Source organism: Mya arenaria, chromosome 9, assembly GCF_026914265.1.
Source record: "Mya arenaria isolate MELC-2E11 chromosome 9, ASM2691426v1".
Classification (NCBI taxonomy): Eukaryota; Metazoa; Mollusca; class Bivalvia; order Myida; family Myidae; genus Mya; species Mya arenaria.
Window position 1 is genome coordinate 43018112 of NC_069130.1, and position 26953 is coordinate 43045064.

The 26953-nt window shown below is 36.7% G+C and overlaps 1 protein-coding gene and 1 long non-coding RNA gene across 5 annotated transcripts in view; both read left to right on the forward strand.

Annotated features, from left to right (window-relative positions):
- Positions 1–1908: 1908 nt before the first annotated feature.
- Positions 1909–10670, forward strand: LOC128245684 (uncharacterized). Of its 2 annotated transcripts, none has more exons than XR_008263215.1 (4): positions 1909–2162; positions 7393–7499; positions 7914–8000; positions 8497–10670. It is a non-coding gene; the product is annotated as an uncharacterized LOC128245684 (long non-coding RNA). The 2 variants fall into 2 exon arrangements; XR_008263216.1 differs by lacking the exon at positions 1909–2162 and adding an exon at positions 5223–6905.
- Positions 10671–10831: 161 nt separating this feature from the next.
- The window catches only part of LOC128246638 (uncharacterized), a 41179-nt gene continuing 25057 nt past the window's right edge, over positions 10832–26953 (forward strand). The window contains exon 1 of one of the 3 annotated variants that reach the window (XM_052964938.1): positions 10832–10878. The gene's annotated coding sequence lies outside the window, so the exon portion shown is untranslated. The remainder of the gene's footprint in view (positions 10879–26953) is intronic. The other 2 variants (XM_052964936.1, XM_052964937.1) reach the window with 2 other exon arrangements.

Here is a 26953-nt window from a genome sequence, read left to right on the forward strand (position 1 = left end):
CATGTACTCTGATTTGTTATGAAGATATTCATAAAGGGGTGTTCTTCATGCTATTATACATTTTGGACTTGATTTAGTATTGCTTTTCTGGTATATATTAATTTAATACACAAAGAAATTATTTTAAGTGTTCAGTATCACTTTCACACATTGTTTACTATTATTTTGTGCATATTTGGCCTATTTATGCTTATATGTGCATTGTTGTATTTCAAAACCTTTGTGAAAAATAGAAACAGTTATTTCTTTCATGCATAGTCTCATACATATTCAGTTTGTATGCATTATTTTTATCATATTTGAAAAATTTGCCATTGTCCTATAAGACACATGCTATTTTTGTGTTAATATCACTATGAACTAAAAACATCCATTTTCAACTCTTCTTTGCCATGTAAATGGAGAAGTTAACATAATAACTCCATTGACCAGTTTTTATGCAATTTGTCCAATTTCATACATTTTAGTATTATTAAACAGCTAAAAACAAGGCATGTTATGTTATAAATGCATTTCATCTAGTAAACAATGTTCTCTTTTTATATAACAGTTCAATAATTATGTTCTATTTATGTTTGTAACTTTCATACGAAATGATAATGTTTATTAAAGTACTACAAAAATGGTTATTTCATGTCACTTTTTCATGATGAATTCCCCATATAATCAAGAAACTTATTCTTCCCTTCAAGTTGTCATTCCAGCATGATGACTTTACCCCCTCTCCCTAAATGATTAGAACTGCAGTGTACATGAACAATAACTCTATTTCAGCGAATTGCAAGAGTTATTCCCTTTGTTCCTTTTCCTGTCCGTAGCATAACAAGAAAACTACTTTTTGGAATTTCATTAAACATCATTCAATGGTAAAGCACAACAAGAGGAAGTGCAGTGCACAATGACTATAGCTGTATTCAGCTAATTACAGAATTATTGCCCTTTGCCTCTTTTTCTTGACCAGAGCATTACTTTCAAAATACTCATGGTATTGAAGCACCCTAATTCTGTCGTGTTCATTAATGTACCACACCCATAATGAAATGTTCAACTTGAAACTCTACAATTTCAATGCTTTAGCCAATGTTGTTAAGCAGAATACTACAAATATTTTGAGAATTTCATGGATGCGGTTCAATGCATTGTAATATGCTTGTTGGTCTTGACATTCCTTGTTTTTCAACATATAACAAATGCATAAACTATTAAACGGCGCCCTTTGATGCTTTGCATCAATGGTCTTTCTTGTTAATAATATTGATAGCACTAGACAATCTGTAAACGATGCTGTTATGATTTTTCGAATCTTATACGATCTGTTGCGGATCCTTTATTCTAAAAACGTTATCATTATAGTAATAAACCTTATTTCTTTTCGAATGCTTGTGTAAAAAAGAATGACCAGTTTGACGCTGAATGTATTGAAGTGCATACTGTTTACTTACAATCATTACGTGTATTTAATACCGATAAATCACTTGAAAATAGATTGTTATTAGTAGAATGTAAGCATGTGTATAAAAGTATTGTTAAAAAGAAGAAAAATGCTGCATTCAGATTAAAAATGCAAGAAATAGAACAACTTAAGAAACATAAACCGAGAGATTTTTGGAAATATTTTAAATATAATTCCAAACAAACGAATAATAGCTTAGGCCACACCAAATTGATTTCTAGGTCATCGGATTTCCCGCACGATTTTTTTTCAATATCAAAAAAATATATATTTTTTTCAATTTGCTTTCCGCCCGCATCATTAAAAATATGTCAAAATGTATTTTTTGGAGCGGGCATTTTTCCGTCGTATCGAACACAAATCGCCGACGTTTTTCACATTTTAGTGCTTTGTAACCTATAATCGATTAGCCGTACATCGGTCAATCGAATGTATCCAAAAGAAAGATGGCAGCCTCCATGAAAATTGTTATCGCGTGCATAAATCCCGGAAAAGTGGGGAGCAGGCGGCTTGCGGTACAAACAGCAAAGATTGATAAATTTATTGACATATTTACGAAAGTGAACACACTTGCCAAGTTAAACTATACCCCTGAATCGCTTACCTCAATAAGAATCCAGTACGAAATGTGACGATGTACGAAAAGCTGTCGTTCTTGCCGGAGCCAACACCAGATGCAAGTGGGGCACATTATTTGCCATTTAAGGAGGTAAAATGTTTTGTAAAACATTACTCTATAATAGTTTAAATAGTCACAGGGAATATTTTTTCATTGTTGAAAATAATCTTTCACATTAAGTTTAAAATTCGTGGTTAAAGAAAGAAAAATAGCATTGTTTATTTGTTTAATTTACACTAGTCCAAATAATTGTACGTTGACGGATTTTTTTTAGATTTTTGATATGGCAAATCCTTCACGTACAAATTGTTTAGTATCAAAAGTGGGTAGTTGTTCCGATCAGGATTCTGGGTTAGTCCAAATAATTGTACGTTGACGGATTTTTTTTAGATTTTTGATATGGCAAATCATTCACGTACAAATTGTTTAGTATCAAAAGTGGGTAGTTGTTCCGATCAGGATTCCGGGTTAAAGCATATAGCGTCTATAAAATATCATAAAAACAAGAAATATTACCAGATAATGTTATTTTATATTAGTTCCGTACACAAAAAAATAAATATCCAACTTATAATTATGAGTTTGACGGCTTTTTTTCATTTCATTCTGTCAAAACAACGGTATATACATGAAGGGCACCTGCAAGGCTTTAGGGCACAGTTTTTAATCGCTCGGAACATTTCGGCCATGGCCGAGTTATTACGATTGTATAACGAGGTCTATCTCGAAGCTTTGTCGGAGGAGGTCGAGTTATTACGATTGTATCGAGTTGTTCCCCTTCGCATAATTGTTTTCTGTGTCAGTCAACTTTCATTTTATTGGAAAGGTAAACAACTTGTTTTAATGCACTAAATGGTTGTTTAGTGCAAAATAAAATTTCACTTACATTGTAAAATATGAATATAACTCTTTATGATCAATTTCAACCATAAAATACTTCACTTAAAACAATTTCAATATTTTTAAAACACCCCCGTTTTTTGCACATTCCCGTTTAGACGTTAGGGATTGGAAGAATCCCGTATGACACGTCTATTATTTTAGACTAGATTCTGGGTATATAGCGTCTATAAAATATCATAAAAACTAGAAATATTACCAGATAATGTTATTTTATATTAGTTCCGTACACAAAAAATAAATATCCAACTTATAATTATGAGTTTGACAGCTTTTCTTCATTTCATTCTGTCAAAACATAACGATATATACATGAAGGGCACCTGCAAGGCTTCAGGGCACAGTTTTAAATCGCTCGGAACATATCGGCCATGGCCGAGTTGTTACGATTCAGGGGTGTAGAAATGGGCCGGGAGCCGGTAAAATAACCCGGTTACTTTAGCATCTCCACCCGGCTAATTTCCCCGCATCAACAAAAATAAAATCTGTTATTTTTTGTCATGTCTGTTCTGTTTACATCCGTTTAAAACCTTGATTGTTGATATTGTTTATTTTGCTTTCCGCGCGTTCCAACTACAATACAGCATTAGCTCGATACGTGACGTCATTTGTCACATCCCCCTCTGGGATGTTTTTCAAGTATTATGTTTGGGTTTCCCAGTGTTCCGAGAACAAAAACATTAGCTAGATACATGACCTTATAAGTCACATCCCCCTCTGTGGATGTTTTGAAATTAATGATTTGCGAAGCAATGGAGGGTGAAATAAATATTTTTTTCCAGACACAAAAAAGCGTAGTAAGTATGCAACATGAGCGTGTCTGGCCTTCTGTTAGTCCTATTACCATTTACGCAACAGTAAATTTTATATACGCCTGTTAACCAGGTGTAAGGCCTAAAAAAAAAAAAATGTCTGTTTCCTGTAACCCGACCGACCGTAATTTTTTACCGCCGACCGCAATTTTTTTATGCCCCAAAATTCGAAAAGTCAGATTTTTAGCGATCTCTGGCCTATGATGACAACGAAAATTTAAATATTTTGGTAGTGTCCGAATCGTTGCATAGTTACAAACGTTTCCGGTTTGGCAAGTTGAAACAATGGCAAAAACCTTAATGGCTGTGACATTAAACTGCAGGGCTTTCAATTGACCCGAGCTCCCGGGTTTTGACGCACAGGAATCGTAAATGACCCGAAATCAACGCATCATCCATTTGTATTATGCATCAGTTTTGACACGGGATATTTCGGTGTGAGAGTCGGTATCATCTGAAAGGAGCCTCAATGCATGATTTGAATGTTTGTTTAACCCGCAAGAGCAATTTACACCCGAAGTGACAAGTGATTATCGATCTGGAATCTGATCGGTAACCTTGTCAATTAGCAGCACTCAAACTCAATGACGTAATATTAACTCCGCCCATTATGCAAATTAACGGATACCTTCCGCTTTTTCGCTAAGTGCAATGGTTTTGAACAACAACAATGCTAGGATATATTTTGTTCATTTATTTTAGGTTTTTTTTATTATATCTCCAGTTAATTAAGAAATATTCTTATAAGTTTTTAATGAGTTAACAGAAAAATAAACATTTTTCATACCACATGGTCTAAAAAGCACGGATAAACAGGTGCACGCTAACTTCCTGTCAATTTTAATGAAAGTGAAAGGAGAACTACGTAGATCGTTGTCAGTGTTATAGTTTAGTTCTATCACGGACCTGATTTATAGGTCCGTGGTTCTATAACAAAACTGTTATGTTATTGCCATTTATGAAAAATACGATGTTGCAATACTGGCAATAGGAACGTTAAATGTTTTTGTTTACTTCCGGAAAAAAAGATAAACCTGAAAGTGAAAGTTAAAGTAAAAAAGTTGTCGTTGCAACTAAACAATCGCTGGTGCATATTGGAATTTGACAAGGATGCACTGGATTACATAACGAAGATGCATTAACTAAATAATATGTTCGTCAGAGTCAGAACATATTTTACCAAGTTTTGACTCTGGGAATGTTTTAACCCCCGTAGTCCAGAAAAGGAAAAAACAACAAGGTATTCTATTGAAAGTTAAAAACATTGATTATCGTGCTTGAGATTTTTACAGAATGAACAGTGGATCTAATACAGCAGATCTTTTTAAAACACTGAAAATTGTTAAAAAAAAATAAGTTGTGGAAACTATTTAAGGTACTGTACGTGCACTAGTTTTGCTGTTTTACTGTTTAAAAAAGAAAATGGTATTACTTTTTATTAGTCAGTCTAAGCTTTTTTGATACTGATTCTAGTCTATTTAAACATATTTCAGTCCAATCTGTTGTTTTACACTGTTCGCTGTCGAGTCAGCAGGTAAGGTTTAAGTGTCCAAGCAGTGAACAGCGTAGACCATGGGTCTACACTGGTCCCAAAGATCTGTACAATTCTGACAGCCTCTAAGAGTTAAATGGTTTAGTCATTGATTCTAGTCATTTATCAATCGAAGTATTGATTTATATATGTTTTGTGGAGATTCTTGCCTGTTCTTGTTGTAACAGCATTTTATTTTATAATAGTTGTCATGTACATTTAATTGTAATACAACTTGATATTATTACACAGTCTATCTTAAAATAGTGTGCAATAATATCATGTTTTATTATTAGAAAATGTATGCATTTTGAAAGTTTTGTTTAAAACATTTGCCAAAAATAAAATGTCTAAATGTTCTTTGATTCACTCTTTCACTGGGTTATATTTGCAAAGTCTAAAGATGAACTGCTTCCCTGGTGAACATACTGACAATGCTCAAAATTGCACATAATGTTGCCACCGCTGGGAGTCGAACCCATGGCTTGCCCTTCAACAGGATGCATTCTAAAACTGAAATACATGTACCATGGCTAAAAATAACTGATAAACAATGCTGTTTCTTTGTCAAGCTTCACCTATATATATATAGATGTGAAAAAATCACTTAGTCTTGATTTATTACAATGATGATGTATTTTATGTTTTGATGGCTGTCAAGCTAGCAGTTTTAGCTTATAAGTGGCAGAAAGATTGAATCTATATATCACACTGAATTCTTATTAAAATAATTCACCTGAAATAAACTTGAATATTGGATCATTCTGACATTTAAAAAAAAAAAAAAATCCCTATCTACCGACCCTTTTTTTTTCAGCATGTTACAGGAAACAGACATATATTTTTTTTAGGCCTAAACAAAATGAACAAGCTTGCGGTGATGTCACTGCTAAAAATAATCCATTATTTTGATGAATTTTACATGTACGTTGGGTGAAATTTAGTAGCTTTAAATGTCACAAAGTGTCCAGATATTTCTTCTGGTTATTAAAATGGAATATTAGTTAGCTGCAGGTGAAATATCTAGAACCACAGAAAATGAAGTTAGATGTTTAATTTACAGAGGTTAATAGTGATTCAGTGGCTGAAAGTATATAATTGGTAAAGAAGAAATAACATATATTATTAGGAGGGAATAGCTAGCAAATGTCAAGGCATGTGGTCTGGAATGTTATAATATTATCCTGAATCTGAATTTGACAGTAGTTTGGTTAATTAGTAAGCCCTCACTGGTGGGTGGTGGGGGGATAGTACTCAGTTTCAGTATCATATTATAGTACATTTATGTTAAGGTTCCCTGTTACAAAATAAACATGCACCAGAAGACTAGAATGTTTGGTTAAAAAGGCTTAAATTCATCCCACAAGGGGCGTTGCCCCCTTGACCCTAACTGGGGGAGGACATCCAGATCCCCCGCCTACTTTTAGGATATTCCCTGCTACTTGAATTAATTTCTACACCCCTGACGATTGTATAACGAGGTCTTTCTCGAAGCTTTGTCGGAGGAGGCCGAGTTCTTACGATTGTAACGAGTTGTTCCCCTTCGCATAATTGTTGTCAGTGTCAGTCAACTTTCGTTTTATTGGAAAGGTAAACAACTTGTTTTAATGCATGAAATGCTTGTTTAGTGCAAAATAACATTTCACTTACATGGTAAAATATGAATATAACTCTTTATGATCAATTTCAACCATAAAATACTTCACTTAAAAGAATTTCAATATTTTTAAAACACCCCCGTTTTTTGCACATTCCCGTTTAGACGTTACGGATTGGAAGAATCCCGTATAACACGTCTATTATTTTAGACTAAATTTACACATGCTTTTAAGGTTTTAGTTTTATGTACCACAGCTCATTGTGTAGGATCTTAGAATTTGATTTTGGAGCAACTATAGTAAAAACTTGAGCATTGTAGATAATGAGACACATAAAAAGCCTTAATAAATGGGAGACAATAGCAATATTTCAGTACCTATACTATCTGAAGAAGTTTGAAATTCTAACAGTTTTTGTATTGTCACAAGTGTTTTACTGAGAAAGTATTTGACTAATTCTAACTTGTTTATTGGTAAAGGTGTACGGAAAACCTTTGACTGTTGATAAATTCCGTCCCTCGGCTGGAGCACGGACTTCGATGATGAAGCTGTTGAACAGGACAAGAAGAATAGAGAAATTCTAAAGGTATTTTACCAGTAGTAGCAACTGACAAGAAATTTGTTTGGCGGTAAAGGAAAACTACAATGTAAAACTTGTCCATAAAAGTGTATCATGTCAGGTGTTAGAATATATATCACTGACTGTAAAGTTATTGAGGTTTGAAAGGCATTAAATTTTATGCATGCCTTGTTTTGAGTTCACCGGTTTAAGATCCTCATGTATAAAATATTCACTTTTTCTTTATAACAGAAATGAATTTCATTTACAAACAAAACTGTTGTATTTATAAAACCATGCAATTCCATTCCCTAAATTCTAAAGGTGTTTTACAGTTTTATTTTTTAAGCAAAATACTTGTATGTTGTCTTTAACCAAATGGTTGTTTCTTATTGCCTGAAGGAAAACTAGTCATTTACATGTGTTTATATTGATGTCCAGGCTCCTAAGGCTCGTGATGTGGTCAGGTGTGCCGAATGCCATAAACCCAGGGTTGTGCACAGTCCAAGTAAAACAGACAGAGAACAGGTAACCATAGTAACAAAAAAGTGTTTACCGGTATACTGGTTAGTTCAATGGAATGGATTTACATAAGAACAATTTTGTATACCTGTTAAAAAAATTGAAAACAACATTTGTAAAGTTATAAATGTGTACTTGTTTTTGTTATGCCCCTTTTGGGCCTGGCTGTATTAATACTGAGTGACCAACTGACTTTTAGTTTTATTTATTGAGATTTAGTACATATACTAAGTCACTAAGTTGGAACGATGTTGCGCAAGAGTGTGGATTGTGATGTGTTTTGGGAAAACCAGAGTACCTGGAGAAAACCCACTTCTCTGGCTTGGTTACCACCAACAAAACACATGCGCCCAGGCCAGTAATCGAACCCGGGTCGTCTTGTATGGTAAGCATAGATTTACCAGGCGTATGTGGTTGTGACAGGTGACAATATAGTGACATTATTCTGCTGGTTTCTGTTAGATCCAGGTCTTTTTTCTAAGTTGTTATTGTTCTTATGCAGGATGCTTTACTTCGAAGGATGAAAGAGGAGAATCTGTACGTCTGTGGTGATCCCATGGCAGATGATTCAGGTCTGGTTACACTGAGGGCGAGTAACTGCACGTCAGATGTTGAAATTGCGTATTACAGTTCAGGTTTCAGCAAAGTTGTGCCACCAGTATGTTGTTATTGTGGAACTGAAGATGAACTATTGGATGACAATTATGTCTACATTCAGGATATGTACACAAAATTCTCCAAAGTGCGTCCACTATGTAAATTATGCCATGGAAATGGCCGTGTTGCAAAAACTTGGGGAAAGAAATTCATTAAGAAGAGAAGGATGTAAAAACATTTAACTCAACTGCAGTGTAATTAATTACTTCACATTCTTGATTGTGTACAACAGTTAAATTTAATTCTGACAGATTGTATTGTTATTGTCATTGCTTAGTTTTTAGTCATCTGTTGATACAATGTTTTACATTTGTGAGCATATCATGCTCTGTGGCATTCATTTTATGTATAATGGTTCTAGTCATGAGGCTCTAGTCAATGATTAAGTTTTGATGTTGAACAGGATTATTATGTTTAGGTTTATTGAAAATCTAGTCTCCTTAGTTTTATAAATGTTTGGTTTTAAGAGGTGAAACATTTTACAAACTTGTCAAGTATTAAAACAATAGATCATTGATACATGTATATGTTTAGCTCAAACATTTTAGTGACTTAAAAATGTGCAGCTCATTCAAGTTCTATTTTTTCCAGGAGAGTCTGGATTTTTATTATCTCAATTTTGGTGATTTCATTTCAAATTTTGTGGATTTTAAACTTAAATACTGGAATTTAAGATGATTTTCTTTCAAAGTTTGTCATTAATGTTCTATATTTTCCAGGAGCCTATCGATTTGTATGATTCCAATTTTGGTGATTTTATTTAAATCTTTTTGGTTTTAGACTAAAATACTGGAATTTCAGATGATTTTCTTACAAAGAGTGTTTATTGTTTAACTAATCTCCTGGTGCCAATTTCTCAAAACTACATAAGTCTGTTATAACAGGATCAAGCTATTCTGACTATATTTATTCATCTATATTTTGTGTAATATTTAGGTCTTTAAAAGTTTTTATACAGTTTATAGAAGTTATATGTCTGATAATAAGGAAACACTAAGTTTTATTCAATAATTAATATTGCTGTACAAAATAAGCTTCTTAAGCCTGTTAAGCTTAAGTTGTTTCGAGAAATTGGGGTCAGATTTTTAAAGGCAGATTTCCTTGAAATGCATTTTAAAAAACTTAGCATATATGGTGATTGGGCAACTTTCATTCACCTTTTTTAAGAAAATGTGCACATATTTGGGTTATGTTTGGAGAATTGGCATAAATTGGATGATCAGATTGTTTGAATAAAATGTTTTTATTCTAAAATGTCAATTTTGTTACTTGCAAGTCAGCATTTATTATACTGCATTCAATCATAAAGATGGAACGATTAAAGAAAATTGATCGAACAAAATGTACATTGACTTGCTTTAATAGTTGAACATCAAAACTTACATGAGCTTTTTTATGTTCATGTGGCATTTGTACTATGTTTAGGTGCAAAAATATATTTTTTTTACCAGATCGCCTGTCGCTCGCTCCAATTATGAAGGAAAACTAAAAAAAAAAATTTTTTTTTTCGCTTGCTCGCTTCATTTTTTTTCAGAAAATTTCCGATGACCTAGAAATCAATTTGGTATGGCCTAAAGGGTATTCATGATGATGAAAACAAATGGTTGAGTTTTGTATGTTGGTCGACTGTAAAAAACTGACTAGCATCAGGAATTTTTAATGTATATTATATATAATATAGCATTGGTGATTAATTCCTTATAATCATTATACCGAACAATTTATAACGTTTATATTGCAAACCGAGACGTTGGCGTTTTGATCAATATAAAGAGGTTGTCGATGTGATTAATACGTTACGGGCTTGAGCTCTACAAACCTCGTAGCTTTAAGTGTTGACCAATGTCCATTAAATTGACCAAACATCACGAACAAGCATAATTTTCTTCATTTGGCCTAGCGACAATGCCGGTTTATGAGACTGCTGAATCATCCCAATTAATCAGAAAAGTAGTCCCATGTAAACAATTTGTTCTCAATACTAGATTTCATGAACATGGTAAATATAGTCAATAAAGATATTTGGTGCAAGTGTAAATCAGCAAAATATGTTGTTGTTTTTTTCTATTTGTATTTATTTCCTTTATTTACGTTTAAATATCACTGTTATTTGTTACGCGGAGAGTTATTAGTATCCTGTATTCATGCGCGTTAAGTGTTTTTAACGGATATCTGAATCATTTCATGAAACTCTCGATAAGGACGAACAGGAGGTCATTAGAAAGCTGTAAGTATTTATGAGTTTATTACTATTTAAACAAAAACTGTGTTATTCATTTCGTGTTTTATTTCGTGTTATTCTTAGTGATATTTTCTGATAACTATTCTACGACAATGACGAGACGAATGTTCAATGTAGAAGCAAAGCATCAAAGACGCGGCTAAATTGGTTTTATTGAATTCGCATTATTATTTTTCATTTCCGGAAATATCCGAACTATGACGGAATCATCCTATTATTGATTAGTTCGGAGAATATTTTTCACAAATTTGTCAGTCGTAGTAACTCCATCCCACGGAAACGATTATTTTCATCACGACTTATACCTTGCGTTATCACTAAAAAAAATCAGTGTTGTCAGGTCAACTCCGCCTAGTTATTATTTCGGGATAGATTTTCATCATGTATACTTCTTTTAGTGAATTAAGCATTGAACTTTCTTTTGATATCAGTAGAATTTAAATTTAGTCAACTTATTTCGTGTTTGGCACTTATATTACTTGTTGTATATTTTAAATCATGTGGCTTAAGCTTTGAACCTCCATTTTATTTCACTTAAAATGAAATCAGTCAGTTAATTTCGTAATTAATAACTCTATTTTTTAGCAAACACAAAATATATTAGCCACAATATGCCCGTAGATTCCACCATACTTATTTACCAGCACAACGAGTTTATAAATCGTTATCATAGGCAGTGAATATTTCTAACTATGCGAACTTATACGACCGGCGACAAGCCAAAATAAAAACACAGTCAATAACTTTTTAAATTCTCTTTTTAATCGTTATATTATTCATATATTTATATGACGTTTTAGTTGATGTTGAATGAGAATTGTTATTTTCATTGGGAAATCATTGTTCTTATATTGCCAAAATGTTTTCCATAGACACTTCCTCATTGAAAATTGCAAACATGACTCATTCAGTCCGCGTCTTACAAACTCTAGTTTATATATTATATAGAAAAGAGTAATGTATGCATCGATACTCATGGTATGTTTTCTATCAGTGTAAATATAATTATGTTGTATAAAATGGTGCACGGGTCTGTTTTATTCAAGATCTTAGTCGTGAAGTGGAATTATTGTTTCATTTTTTATTATTTTGCAAAATTTAAGTGCGCAATGAATTTCAATCGTGATTTAAGATGAAAACACAGCAGAAAGGAATATATTATTTAATGCCATCTATGACGTGGCTATGAATTGAAGATTTTCAAAGTGACGACTACAATCTATTATCGAAATAAGCTCCTGTGTTTTGCGGTTTAAGAAAAGAATGTTTTCAAGGATTTTACTATATAGGCATTTAGAAAAACTTCAGACCCGTGGGGTGGGACCACTTTTGACCCCAGTGACATTACTATACCGAAAAGTGTTGCTTTGTAAGTATTTGTCATTGCATGGCGAGTGTGTTGTATTTGCAAGTATCGATACCAAAAGGTCTAGAGAATCATTGTCTGTCTCTTATCCGTTTGCTAGTGGCTCTTAATAAGGAGTGAAAAAACAAACATAATATAAACCACTAATCTACTTGAAGTTCTTCCAGGACATTTGTATTGTGAATGATGTGTTTTATAGTACGAAAAATATTCGCATGTGGCCGGTATATGCGGTGGCATAGAGGTGTGGGTTTCTTTATCTCGTGACCACGTGTACTTATCTCGTTCCCACGACTAAATTATATCTTACTCGTGGTTACGACATAAATAAGCATTTGCCTCAAGATTTTAAGGATCTTCCATGACCGAGAGTGTAAGACCAACCCGAGCGTAGGGTGTTTTGCGGAAACGAGGTTTACTACGTTTCCGCAGAACACCCTGTGCTAGAGTTGGGATGAAACAATCTTACAGGAGCCGTTATTAAAGATGCTTTTTCTCCCGCCTCAGTTAAACGAAATAACGTAAAAATGTATGTTTTCCGCTAGAACTCGTTTGTGTGTAGTGAAAATAATGTGCGTATAGATATGTCATAATTCGTGGTTGTCATGGATATGCGTGCAGTGATTCAGATTATGTAAATAGTTAAATCGTTCTTTAAATAGATTTGAGAAGAGTGTGCAGCATTATGTCTTGAATGGAGCGTAAAAAATTATTAATGGTGCCATTTGAAGCGATAAATAATTAATTTGGATTTTAAATATTGCCACAAGACAAGGTTTCCATGATGCTACAGACGACGTACCTCAACAAGGGAGGTTATTGTGTGATTTAAAAAAGGAGTTCCATATGGGTTCTTTTTTATTTTTGCCCTAGGGCAAGCTACGAATTTCAAGCATTGCCATTTTTAGCTCTACTGGCCAAAGGCCAGAAGAGCTTATGCGATGGTAATGTGTACGTAGTATGTGCATCCGTGCGGTCGTGCGTTCGTGCGTCTGTAAACAATTGCTTGTGAACACGATACAGTCTTCAGTTTTGATTTTATCTTGATGAAACTTGTACAGTTTCTAGATATCCATTAGAGCTTGGTTCCTATCGAAAACCAGCCAGATCCGCCCATGCATGCCTAGATTATGGCCCTTGATAGTATAAAAAAATGCTATTGTGTAAACAATTGGTTGTGAACACGATACAGTGTTCAGTTTTGATTGTATCTCGATGAAACTTGTACAGTATCTAGATATCCATTAGAGCTCGGTTCCTTTCGAAAACCAGCCAGATGTGCCCATGAATGCCTAGATTATGCATGCCTAGATCATGGCCCTTGATAGTATAAAAAATGCTAATGTGTTAACAATTGGTTGTGAACACGATACAGAGTTCAGTTTTGATTGTATCTTGATGAAACTTGTACAGTATCTAGATATCCATAAGAGCTCGGTTCATTTCGAAAACCAGCCAGATCCGCCCATGAATGCCTAGATTATGGGCCATGAAAGTTTTAAAGAAATGCTTTCTATTTTTAGCCAAGTTTACATGTATATGTAAATTCAAGTCTAGAGTTAAGGGAGACAATTTGCAAGTCTAGGATTTTGAGAGACAATTTGCTTTTTGCTTTTGCAGTTGATTTTGTGAATTACTCTGCCTTGTTCTTGTTGAAAGCCCAAAGGCCATTTTTTAGCTTTAAGTTCTGTAGTTTGCGCATTCATCTTAACAAAATTGGTTGTGAATGTTTAAGTTATGCACCTGGTGTCATTACTGGCCACACCCAGGGTTCACAGGTTTGGTAAACATAAATCTGGAAAGGTTTGAAAATCTTTTTGTGTGTTCGTGCATCCATCTCAGCACAATTGATTGTGAATGTTTGTTTAAATTGATCAATGTTGTCCTAGGATGCCCTTGACCTTTTGACCAACTTTTTTTAACTTTTAAAACTACAGAAAATTTTACTATGAGTACAGTTTTGAAAGCATTTTTTTTTGTCAGATGACTTTTACTTGGCACATATTAAAATAGTTCATGCAACTAATCTGCTTACAATACTTTCTGGGCTCAGATGTTGAACGTGCTACGTTTTCAGGTAACCCAAACACAAAACATAAACTATATGTCTGTTGCCTTTTACCCATACATACATGCTCTGGATTGATATGACCACAAAAGCCATGCCAGTAGAGCATAGGCCCTTTTGGGCCTCTTGTTTTATTTACTTTATTATCTGAGGTGGGAAATATAATTCACAGCATGGCCAAATTTGTATATCTACTGATCTGAGGTGGGAGAAAACTAAGCCTTAGGAACGAGATAGTGTGTGGCCTGAGATAAAACGAATACGTACAACTAGTTGCTATCGCAAATATATGACTCTGACTTGTTAGTGTTGTTATATATTGCTGATTGCGTTGTATTCATATATGTTCGGCGAGTTTGAACTAACCAATATTTCAAACTTACATATTCTGAAAATTTAAACCAGTCGAAAATTCTGCAGACGACTAGAATTCAAGAAATTCCGACAAGCGATATATGGTGATATGATAAGGTTTCATGTAGGCTCCGAGAACTACATGAACTTATGGCGCACAATAAAGAATGATGTTTAATTATTAATCTTTATGCATTATTATACTTAACTCATTTGACTTTACTGATAAAAAACAACATATGATATATGCACAGAAAGAAATAGCCTTTATAAAAAATAATTAATATCTACGTGGCCACATAATTCAAGGTTAAAAAGCACTAAAACATGTAGTTCAATCATTTTGAAGAGGGCAAATACGAGAAGGAAGAAGGAAGTATAAGCTGCATGAAGTTTCAAGATCAATCATATGACTACATTCTATTGTCTAGTTCACGTGACTATGGGAACTATATCATGACCTCACAACACGGGCTTAAGTACTGATTTCTACTCAGAAACAGATCTAGGCTCGAGTGTGATTCAGCAAGGTGTCAACTTACGTCACAGTCGAGCTAAATTAAATAAAGATTCACCCTACCATGCAGATTTAGATGCGGTCTCGCAAATAGACATAAAAAGGGCGTTCCTTCTCAATACAGTTTGAAAAAACACACACAAATTAACTGACATAACTGCAGTTGTTTTAAAGTAAGGACATCAAGATGGTTTGCACAATATATACATAATACAATGGCAAACCGGGAATTTATATCTCTTCCGCACTCATTCATTCTGAAAGTGGCTTTATCCGGCTTGTTTAAGGATGATAAGTTACATACACAAACAGCAGTCTTATTCAGCAGTTTATCTCAGTTGGCATGTATACATTAATTCGGCATTTTGCCAGGAATGTCATGGGCCGGTCGTTGCAGCATCTTTTAGTTGGCCATTTGTTTGTAAAACTACTGGTTTCCCCTTTGTTTTCATCTATATATCATACTCTACATTTTTGTAACAACACCCAAACACACACGCGCCCGCACGCGGGCCCGCATGCACGCACGCACACACACACGCACACACGCGCGCTCACGCGCGCGCGATTACGTTTTTACACACACGCGCGCGCGATTACGTATTGAGTAAAATCAGTCTTGACCCTGAAAATAATAATAAAAAACAACATTTCATGGGCTGCTTATCACGTCATGGGACATACTACATAGGGGTTATTATGATAGGACGTTTTACTAGTGACCTGTTTCACGTCGAGTTCGGTGTGTAAAAACGTATCCGTCGAGACCGCAGGTGGAGATGGATACATGTTAACACACGGAAAGAGACGTGATGCCGGTCACCAGAAAAGCGTTTTAATGTCTTGTATGCAAGGAAGAGAGGGGGTTACACAAAATGTCTGGAATGCATGGAAGATAGGGGGTTACACGTAGTGTTTGGTATGCAAGGCAGGGAGTGGGTTACACGTAGTGTTTGGTATGCAAGGCAGGGAGTGGGTTACACATAGTGTTTGGTATGCAAGGCAGGGAGTGGGTTACACGTACTGTCTGGTATGCAAGGCAGGGAGGGGGTTACACGTAGTGTTTGGTATGCAAGGCAGGGAGGGGGTTATACGAAGTGTTTGGTATGCAAGGCAGGGAGGGGGTTACACGTAGTGTTTGGTATGCAAGACAGGGAGTTGGTTACACGTACTGTCTGGTATGCAAGGCAGGGAGGGGGTTATACGAAGTGTTTGGTATGCAAGGCAGGGAGGGGGTTACACGTAGTGTTTGGTATGCAAGGCAGGGAGGGGGTTACACGAAGTGTTTGGTATGCAAGGCAGGGAGGGGGTTACACGTAGTGTTTGGTATGCAAGGCAGGGAGTTGGTTACACGTACTGTCTGGTATGCAAGGCAGGGAGGGGGTTATACGAAATGCCTGGTATGCAATGGAGGGCGGGGGTTACACGAAATGTCTGGAATGCGGGAGGGGGGTACACAAAATGTCTTGTATGCAAAGAAGGGAGGGGGTTACACAAAGTGTCTGGAATGCAAGGAAGGGAGGGGATACACAAAATGTCTGGTATGCAAAGAAGGGAGGGGGTTACACGAAATGTCTGGTATGCAAGGAAGGGGGTGGGGTTACACAAAATGTCTGGTATGCAAGGAAGGGAGGGGGGTACACAAAATGTCTTGAATGCAAGGAAGGTGGGGGGTACACAAAATGTATGGTATGCAAGGAAGGGAGGGGGTTACACGAAATGTCTGGTATGCGATGGAGGGCGTGGGTTACACGTCGTGTCTGGTATGCAAGGAAGGGAGGGGGTTACACGAAATGTCTGGTATGCAAGTAGGGAGGGTGTTACATAAAATGTCTAGTATGCAAGGAAGGGAGGGGGTAACACAAAATGTCTCGTATGCAAGGAAGGGAGGGAGGTACACAAAATGTCTGGAATGCAAGGAAGGGAAGGGGGTACACAAAATGTCTTGTATGCAAGGAAGGGAGGGGGTTACACGAAATGTCTGGTATGCGATGGACGGCGTGGGTTACATGTCGGGTCTGGTATGGAAGGAAGGGAGGGGGTTACACGAAATGTCTGGTATGCAATGAAGGGACGGGGTTACACGAAATGTCTGGTATGCAAGTAGGGAGGGTGTTACATAAAATGTCTGGTATGCAAGGAAGGGAGGGGGTAACACAAAATGTCTGGTATGCAAGGAAGGGAGAGGGTTACAAGAAGTGTTTGGTATGCATGGTAGGGAGGGGGGTACACATAGAGTTTGGTATACACGGCAAGGAGGGGGTTACACATAGAGTTTGGTATGTACGGCAGGGAGGGGGTTACACATAGAGTTTGGTATGCACGGCAGGGAGAGGGTACACATAAAGTTTGGTATGTACGGCATGGATGGGTTACAAATAGAGTTTGGTACGCACGGCAGGGAGGGGGTTACACAAAGTGTTTGGAATGCACGACAGGGAGGATGGTACACATATAGTTTGGTATGCACGGCAGGGAGGGGCTTACACGTAGTGTTTGGTATGCACGGCAGGGAGGGGGTTAACATATAGTTTGGTATGCGCGGCAGGGAGGGGGTTAACATATAGTTTGGTATGCGCGGCAGAGAGTGGGTTAACATATAGTTTGGTATGCACGGCAGGGAGGGGGTTAACATATAGTTTGGTATGCGCGGCAGAGAGGGGGTTAACATATAGTTTGGTATGCGCGGCAGGGAGGGGTCACACAAAGTGTTTGGTATGCACAGCAGGGAGGGGGTTACACAAAGTGTTTGGTATGCACAGCAGGGATGGGGTTACACAAAGTGTTTGGTATGCACAGCAGGGAGGGGGTACACAAAGTGTTTGGTATGCACGGAAGGGAGGGGGTACACAAAGTGTTTGGTATGCACGGCAGGGAGGGGGTTACACAAAGTGTTTGGTATGCAAGGCAGGGAGTGGGTTACACGTACTGTCTGGTATGTAAGGCAGGGAGGGGGTTACACGTAGTGTTTGGTATGCAAGGCAGGGAGGGGGTTACACAAAGTGTTTGGTATGCACGGCAGGGAGGGGGTTACACAAAGTGTTTGGTATGCACAGCAGGGATGGGGTTACACAAAGTGTTTGGTATGCACGGCAGGGAGGGGGTACACAAAGTGTTTGGTATGCACGGAAGGGAGGGGGTACACAAAGTGTTTGGTATGCACGGCAGGGAGGGGGTTACACAAAGTGTTTGGTATGCAAGGCAGGGAGTGGGTTACACGTACTGTCTGGTATGCAAGGCAGGGAGGGGGTTACACGTAGTGTTTGGTATGCAAGGCAGGGAGGGGGTTACACAAAGTGTTTGGTATGCACGGCAGGGAGGGGGTTACACAAAGTGTTTGGTATGCACGGCAGGGAGGGGGTTACACAAAGTGTTTGGTATGCACGGCAGGGAGGGGGTTACACAAAGTGTTTGTTATGCACGGCAGGGAGGGAGTACTCATATAGTTAGGTATGCACGGCTAATTTGGATCGTTACCAAGTTAAATGTTAGTCGTGCATTTATTAATCTACGTGCATACGTTTCTTTTTTGCAAAATGGTGTTTGTGTATCACTTAGTTCTGGCTTCCATAACTTTTATGTTGATATTTATTTTTTTGATGTTTACAACACATTAAACCCGTCCAAAAAGGTAATATATAACGTGTTCGCTGAAGTTCACTGACACAGGGGCAGGTTGCGTTGTTTTGACACACCACGACCCCGTTTTTGTTTTTTTCATCAATTTTTAGTAAGAAAATGATGTGGTAACTGTAACTTGTGAAAATTGGCAAAACATATATATATATATTTTTTATTATCTTTGTAAAGGGTGACGACTTGACCCTGAATTTCCATATATTTGCCGATATGACCCTGTTTAAGAAACCATAACTTTATCAAATCTTAACCAAACTCTACATTTTTGGACTTTCCTTGTAGAGTTAGTGTCAATCTGTAATAAAATGTACAGTTTTAACGAAAACAAATGCAATTTCAAACCCGAATTTCCTAAAACATGTTACTCGACGAACCAACTACACGCTAATTTCTCCGAAATTTTCCAGACGAAAATGCATTATCCCGCTTTTGCATCATCAATTCAACACCTGTGCCCAAGAGAAACAATATATCTATCACAATACAGGTGAAATGGAAGTCAAATATCGTCCCAAAGAGCCGTGTGACACGGTGAGGGGGTATTACACTGGCACAATGAGGGTGGTTAACACACTGGCACGGTGAGTGGGGTATTACACTGGCACAGTGAGGGTGGTTAATATACTGGCAAGGTGAGGGGGGTTATTACACTGGCACAATGAGGGTGGTTAACACACTGGCACGGTGAGGGGGGTTACTACACTGGCACGGTGAGAGGGGTTATTACACTGGCACAATGAGGGTGGTTAACACACTGGCACGGTGAGGGGGGTATTATACTGGCACGGTGAGGAGGGTTATTACACTGGCACAATGAGGGTGGTTAACACACTCGCACAGTGAGGGTTTTTTACACTGGCACGGTGAGGGTGGTTATTACACTGGCACGGTGAGGGGGGTATTACACTGGCACAATGAGGGTGGTTAACACACTGGCACGGTGAGGGGGGTATTACACTGGCACGGTGAGGGGGTTATTACACTGACACAATGAGGGTGGTTAACACACTGGCACAGAGAGGGGGGTTATTACACTGGCACGGTGAGGGGGTTATTACACTGGCACAATGAGGGTGGTTTACACACTGGCACGGTGAGTGGGGTTATTACACTGATACAATGAGGGTGGTTAACACACTGGCACAGTGAGGGGGTTATTACACTGGCACGGTGAGGGGGGTTATTACACTGGAACAATGAGGGTGGTTAACACACTGGCACGGTGAGGGTGGTTATTATACTGGCACAATTAGGGGGGCTATAACACTGGCACAGTGAGTGGGGTTATTACATTGGCACGGTGAGGGTGGTTATTACACTGGCAAAATGAGGGTGGTTATTACACTGGCACGGTGAGGGGGGAATAACACTGGCACAGTGAGGGGGGTATTACACTGGCACAATGAGGGTGGTTATTACACTTGCTCGATGAGGGGGATTATTACACTGGCACGGTGAGGGGGGTATTACACTGGCACAATGAGGGTCGTTAACACACTGGCACGGTGAGGGGGTATTACACTGGCACAGTGAGGGGGGTATTACACTGGCACGATGCGGGTGGTTATTACACTGGCACGGTGAGAGGGATTATTACACTGGCACGGTGAGGGGGTTATTACACTGGCACAATGAGGGTGGTTAACACACTGGCACGGTGAGGGGGTATTACACTGGCACAGTGAGGGGGGTATTACACTGGCACAATGAGGGTGGTTATTACACTGGCACGGTGAGAGGGATCATTACACTGGCACGGTGAGGGGGGTATTACACTGGCACAATGATGGTGGTTAACACACTGGCACGATGAGGGGGTTATTACACTGGCACGGTGAGGGGGATATTACACTGGCACGGTGAGGGGGGTATAACACTGGCACGGTGAGGGGGGTATTACACTGGCACGGTGAGGGGGTTAAACACACTGGCACAATGAGGGTGGTTAACACACTGTCACGGTGATGGGGGTTATTAGTCTGGCACAATGAGGGTGGTTAATACACTGGCACGGTGATGGGGGTTATTAGTCTGGCACAATGAGGGTGGTTAACACACTGGCACGGTGAGGGGGGTATTACAATGGCACAATGAGGGGCTTAAACACATAGTAACACTGGCACGGTGAAGGCTGTTAAACCCACGGGCATGGCGAAGGTTGTTAAATACACTGGGACGGTGAGGGGGTTAAACACACTCGCACAGTGAAGGTTGGTAAAGTACTGGTGTACTTTTTCCATTGCAAAAGGCTGGGTGTACATCTTTATAACGATTAGCTAAGTCATATTTATGAGTAAGTATCTCCTAATTACTAAGTCATAATTATGAGTTAATATCTCCTAATTAGGAGATAGAAGGTCGTAATTAGAAGATAGTTTCTCATAACTAGGACTTAGTAAGACATTATTATAAGTTAGTATCTCCGAATTAGGAGATAGTAAGTCATAATTAGGAGAGAGTATATAAGCGATCGAAATAATTTTAAATAACATCTTCACAAATGCATGTTTTATCAGCAAGTAATCAGAATGTTTTAATAATTTCATGTTTATAATCAATCTTAATGTTTTAAAGTATATGTTGCGAAATGAGATGACAGTATTTGTCAAATCTGCAGTACATTATTTAGGTAAATCCCTTACTGATTTCACCGGATCGGGATGGGGACTACAGGGGTATGGAGGCTATTCGTTGCCAAAAGTCCATACGTGTATGTGTGTATTTTAGGTTTGTAACATTGATGATTTACCAATTTACATTTTACAACCGCCAACTCATTGATTGTATGTTTACATTTTACACTGCACATTTTCATTTTTCATGGTACCAATTGGAGTTTTATTCTCGTTGCATCTATTCAACAGACGATTCAGGCGTGTTTATTAAGTTGTGTATGTTAAAACACACGTCATTCTGTGAAAGTCACATGCCGAGTTTTACATTGCGGTGTGTAGAAGACAGATTTCAGTTCGTAGTCCACAAAGTACATTGTATGGTGGTGACTTTTCATTCGCAGTTGAACATGTTTACGATATGAATTTAATTTTATTTGTAGATACTCTTAACTCCGCCTTAACTATGATACTTTGGACCATGGACATTGCGAACGTTATTATGGACATTACGAATCATCTATATTATGACACTATGGACTATGATTTGGAAACAGGATGGATTATAAATTATTTCATGTCGAATAAAATAATATATGATATTACAACATGTTTTTGTCTATATAATAGTAATTAATACGCACATATGACATGAAATGAGATGTATGCAAAATGATACTTGACTCAAACACAACAAAATGTAAGTCATTAGCATTAAATTATACTTCAAGAATGAAAAGTCCCATTGTCCTATTTTTTCTTTTATAGCTGCACTCTCACAGATTGACCGTGCTGACAACTATTTTTATTTTTTGTTTTGGAATTAGCCAATTTTTGCGTAAATGTGGATACCAGTGGTATGAAAGTGATACTAAAGTAACGTTTTAAGAAAAATGAAAAATGTCGGCAGTTTTCCAAACAATTTAGATCTGTTTTAGTGTGAGTAATCTTATTATTTGTATAGAAAGCATTGCTGCCAAAATCAGCCGAGTCTGGGACAAAAAAAGGTTGTCAAAACTGTCAATCTGTGAGAGTGCAGCTTTAAATTACTATAAACACTATTTTAAATTCTACCATTAGAGGACACTTTCTTGCCTTTTTGCAATGTTTGCAAGTAATATTAGATAATTTAAAATTTACGAAGAAAAAAATCTAAATTTTCATTAAGTTGAAATTATTCACTAAGATGCCCCAGAGGTTTCTTACATGGTAACTGGAACTGTATGGATAAAATACACTTAGATTACAACTTCATATAACTCGTACATTATACTGTAACGAATATTATTTTATAGGTAATTAATAAAGCATTTTATATTTAATGATGAAGTCAATTTATTGCTAATAAACAATTATTACTTGCTGCTACCTTTTATACCCCACCCACACTCAACAGTCAGGGCTTTTTTCACATTTAGGTGAAAATAAGGGTACAATAATGACAAATGACAAATCAATACGGAAAAACTGACGAATAGAAACAACAAATAGCACGTCTATATTGACAAATGTAAGAGATATTTAGTACGATTAAGAACCACATTGTGGGAATTACACGTCTGGACTTTTGGCAACGAATAGCCTCCATACAGTTGTTGCAATTGAAGTGATCCGCTATCTTGAATCTTGCCGGAGAAGGCCGAGTTGTTACGGTTGACGCCCAAATGCATTCGTGCATGCGCTTTGTTAAATTTTCGTCACGTATTCGCTTGGAGATACTTGGATGGCGGCCGTGATTGTGAGTTTTGATTTGTTTAAACACAACAACTTTTCAGATCAGCATCACATAATATGTATAATCAGAGACATTAGGAAATGCAAAACCATATTAATTGAGTTTAATATTTAAAAATCATGTTTCATGATCCTGTTAGACGCTTTTAAATGCTTTCGTTTTACGTGTATGTACAGTACTGCTCAAACCTTGAAAGTAATTTTCCCATTAAGACCTCCAAATAAACAATTACATATGTATATACATACTGGTTTAAGAGGGGAAAATAATAGATAAGTTATCATACATGTAGTTACACAGGGGTAGGTTGCGTTGTTTTGATGCACCCTGCCCCCGCCGGTTTTTTATATAATCATGTTTTAGTAAGAATATGATGTGGTAACTGTAACTTGTGATAACTGGCAATTTTATTTTTAATTTTTATACTATTATCTTTGTAAAGGGTGACGACTTGCTCATGTATTTCCCCATATTTGCTGAGATGGCCCTGCTCAAGAGGCCGTAACTTTGTCAAATCGCAACCAAACTATACACTTTTGGGCTTTCCTTGTAGAGTTAATACCAATCATTAAGAAAATGTACACTTTTATTGAAAATAAATGCAATTTCAAACCCAAAATGCAAAAAACACGTTACTCGACGAACAACTACCCGCTAATTTCATCGAAATTTTCCAGACTAAAATGCATTATTGCATCAATTCAACACTTGTGCCTAAGAGAAACCATATATCTATCACGATACATGTAAAATGGAAGTCAAATGTCATCCCATAAAGCTGTGCACGCAAATAAACAATTTTCAGACTTTGTTTACAATAAATATATATGCGAGCTAGTGTGTGTATACACGAACATAATGACCCACGCAACACAACTAAATCGTGGATGCCAACAGGGCACCAACACATGCGCCGTGAATAATTTCCGGTTGCGCAATATCCATGTCGACATATGAGTAAAGAAATAAACAAAGATTGTAAATCGTGTGCACGGCTCTGTTGGACGATATCTGCGGGGGCGTGGTGTGTCAAAACAACGCAACCTGCTCCTGTGTGTAGTTTACATATATATGATACGAATTGTCATTCTTTACGACAAGTGGGGTAAAACTCCCCCTTTAGCTTCAAAATTCTGTTTAAGTCACACTTGGGGATGTGACGGGGTCAAGCCATAATGCAGCCATTATAGGGCGCGGGCAGACCTATATAAACTCAACAACAACAACCATCTTTATGACAAGAGTATTGCATTTCGGTTCGTTTTATGTTTTTATAGTAGGAAACCAACATTTCTATTATTAAGCTTTGTGAAAAACCATCTTGGTATCATAGTTACACATAATCATCAATTTGATGTATGATTATTTAGAGATTGCAACACTGACTCTGAGAGCTAAAAAGGCTGTAGGCATGACAAGGGTGATTTGACTTTTTAGATCAGTTGAGCACAACATGCCAAGAAATACCAGCAAATTTTTCCACTTTTCATTTCTACACGAGTGTCAATTTCAGCTACACATTAATCCCTAATTGACCGAGAATCTGACCATGTGTTTAATCATGTTATCATATCTAGAGAGTTGCTGTAGTTTGGGTCAAGATTTGGAAGAATGTATTTAATTTTGCCCAGAAAGACGTGAAGAAGTATCAAGTGTTAGACATAATTACAGAGTACTTATTTTAGTAAAACTTATTATTTACTTATTCTTAAACAAAAATAATTATGTTGTTTTTAATGAGTAACATTATTTTTTTTAGACATATGACAGATGTTAATGAAAATTGTAAATGAAAAACCAACTGTTTTATTTGGAATGAAAATGTAACCTATATTACATTGTATATGAATCTGGCCGTCTCATAGGTCGAATTATATTTAAGGGTATGCTTTACTAAGCGTATGGATATTGATTTTAAAATGTCAGATTTATTGGGTTCGCATTTTTTAACAAAAACACACACTCTTATTATTCCTTTTTAAAGCTTTGTTGTTTTTTCACTGTAAAAATATTGTGTTCGTAAGTATACGTATACACCATGGAAAATGGAAAGTACAAACAAAACTTGAAAAAATAAATCAACGAATGTTAAATTTACTTTAATTTTGTTCATATCATCATGAACACATTCTGAGGCGTTTAAAATGCATTTACGTATAACTGATTGCGATTTGTTTTTGCAATGTTTCAATCTAGAAAATTGCTTAGTTTTGTGTTCATCTGACATTGTCTTCATACCTAAGAAACATGCACTATAGAAAGATTTTTCCGAAAAATGACCAAAATCATTGCTCCCCTGAATTTTGTGCTGGTCGTAATGGCCATTAAATAAAATCAATTAGCTGTTACAGCAGATAACTGATAAAAATTACATGGAGAACCAAGTCAGCCCTTTAACCCTTAGCACAAAACCACTGAATGGAACATAGTGCATATGCTGCTAAAATCCAGGTATATGTTGGCATACAGGGGTTTCCTTCTTAATCGAAAATTGAATAGGATTTCTTGGCATGGATTAAAACTGTACATAAAGCAATTATTTCAATATCAGAGAGTTAAAAAACGCAATATAAAAAGCAGAATCTGCAAATAGTTTCAAAATGAACGCGTACTGAATCAAACAAATACATGTAAGGCCGAGGACCGATAATATCTAATAATATCTACATGTACTTTGTAGTTAAGAATAGAATCTGGTTCATCGCATTCAGAGAGGTTTATTTCCCGGAAATAAACTCTGAGAATTCGGGAAAATATGGATCGTATCATGATGCAATTAAAAGCTAATTATGCATAAGACATCAAACCATAATGTTTTAATTTAAATTTTAATGCTTTATTTTATCCAACAATCAATTTATTTTGGTGATTGAAGTTCATTCATAAGAATATTTCCTATGTTTTTAATAGCTTAAATCGCTCTTACTTTTTATTTTCATCGTAATTGTTAGTTTATCCTTGTGTTTGTAAAACGTGTGTCCACATAAGACCATTCTCTTGGGTAAGTACATACTAACAACATTGAACCAGTACTAAATGCAGATAAGTATACACTTTTACCATTCAAATCAAATCGCGTAAGGCTATCGATCTGCTACAATTTGTGTCATAGTCATGTAATGCCGAATGAAACGGAAAGTGTGTGAATATTTCTCACTTTGTCTCAGTAATTTCAGAACAAATTCTTGAGCATGAAACATAATGCATATGCATATTTAAAACCACTGATATAGATGAGTATTCTGTTCATTTTGTGGCATTGGTTGAGGGCATTATTTAGACACATGTACATCAAACATACAGGGATTAAATAGTATTCGGGTGATTCGATCCAGAGGTATTTGTCGTTGTAGAAGTAGGCGTTACACATAAACCTTATTAATATGTTCAATGCATTTATTTGGGATGCATTTGGTTAAGCTGGCATACCCTGGAAGTAAATTAAATAAGCCTCAGTCTAGTTTGAATTGAAGTGCAGATATTACTAAAAAATCATTTATGATTTATCCTTGGCAGTGCATTGTTTATAAAAACCAAAGCTCCAGATAAGGTTTAATGTGATATTAAGAATTACTCCATACCTTATACGTAACTATTTGGCGTATTCCACATTTCAAGTGACTTATACTACATGATCTAATTGAGAATCAACATAAAACTCTTAAAGTTGAGCTACTCATATACTTACTTATATACTATCTTTAGATTTTTATGTTATAATTTAATTTAATAATTATTTTTTTACAATTACATTACTATACCCACATAA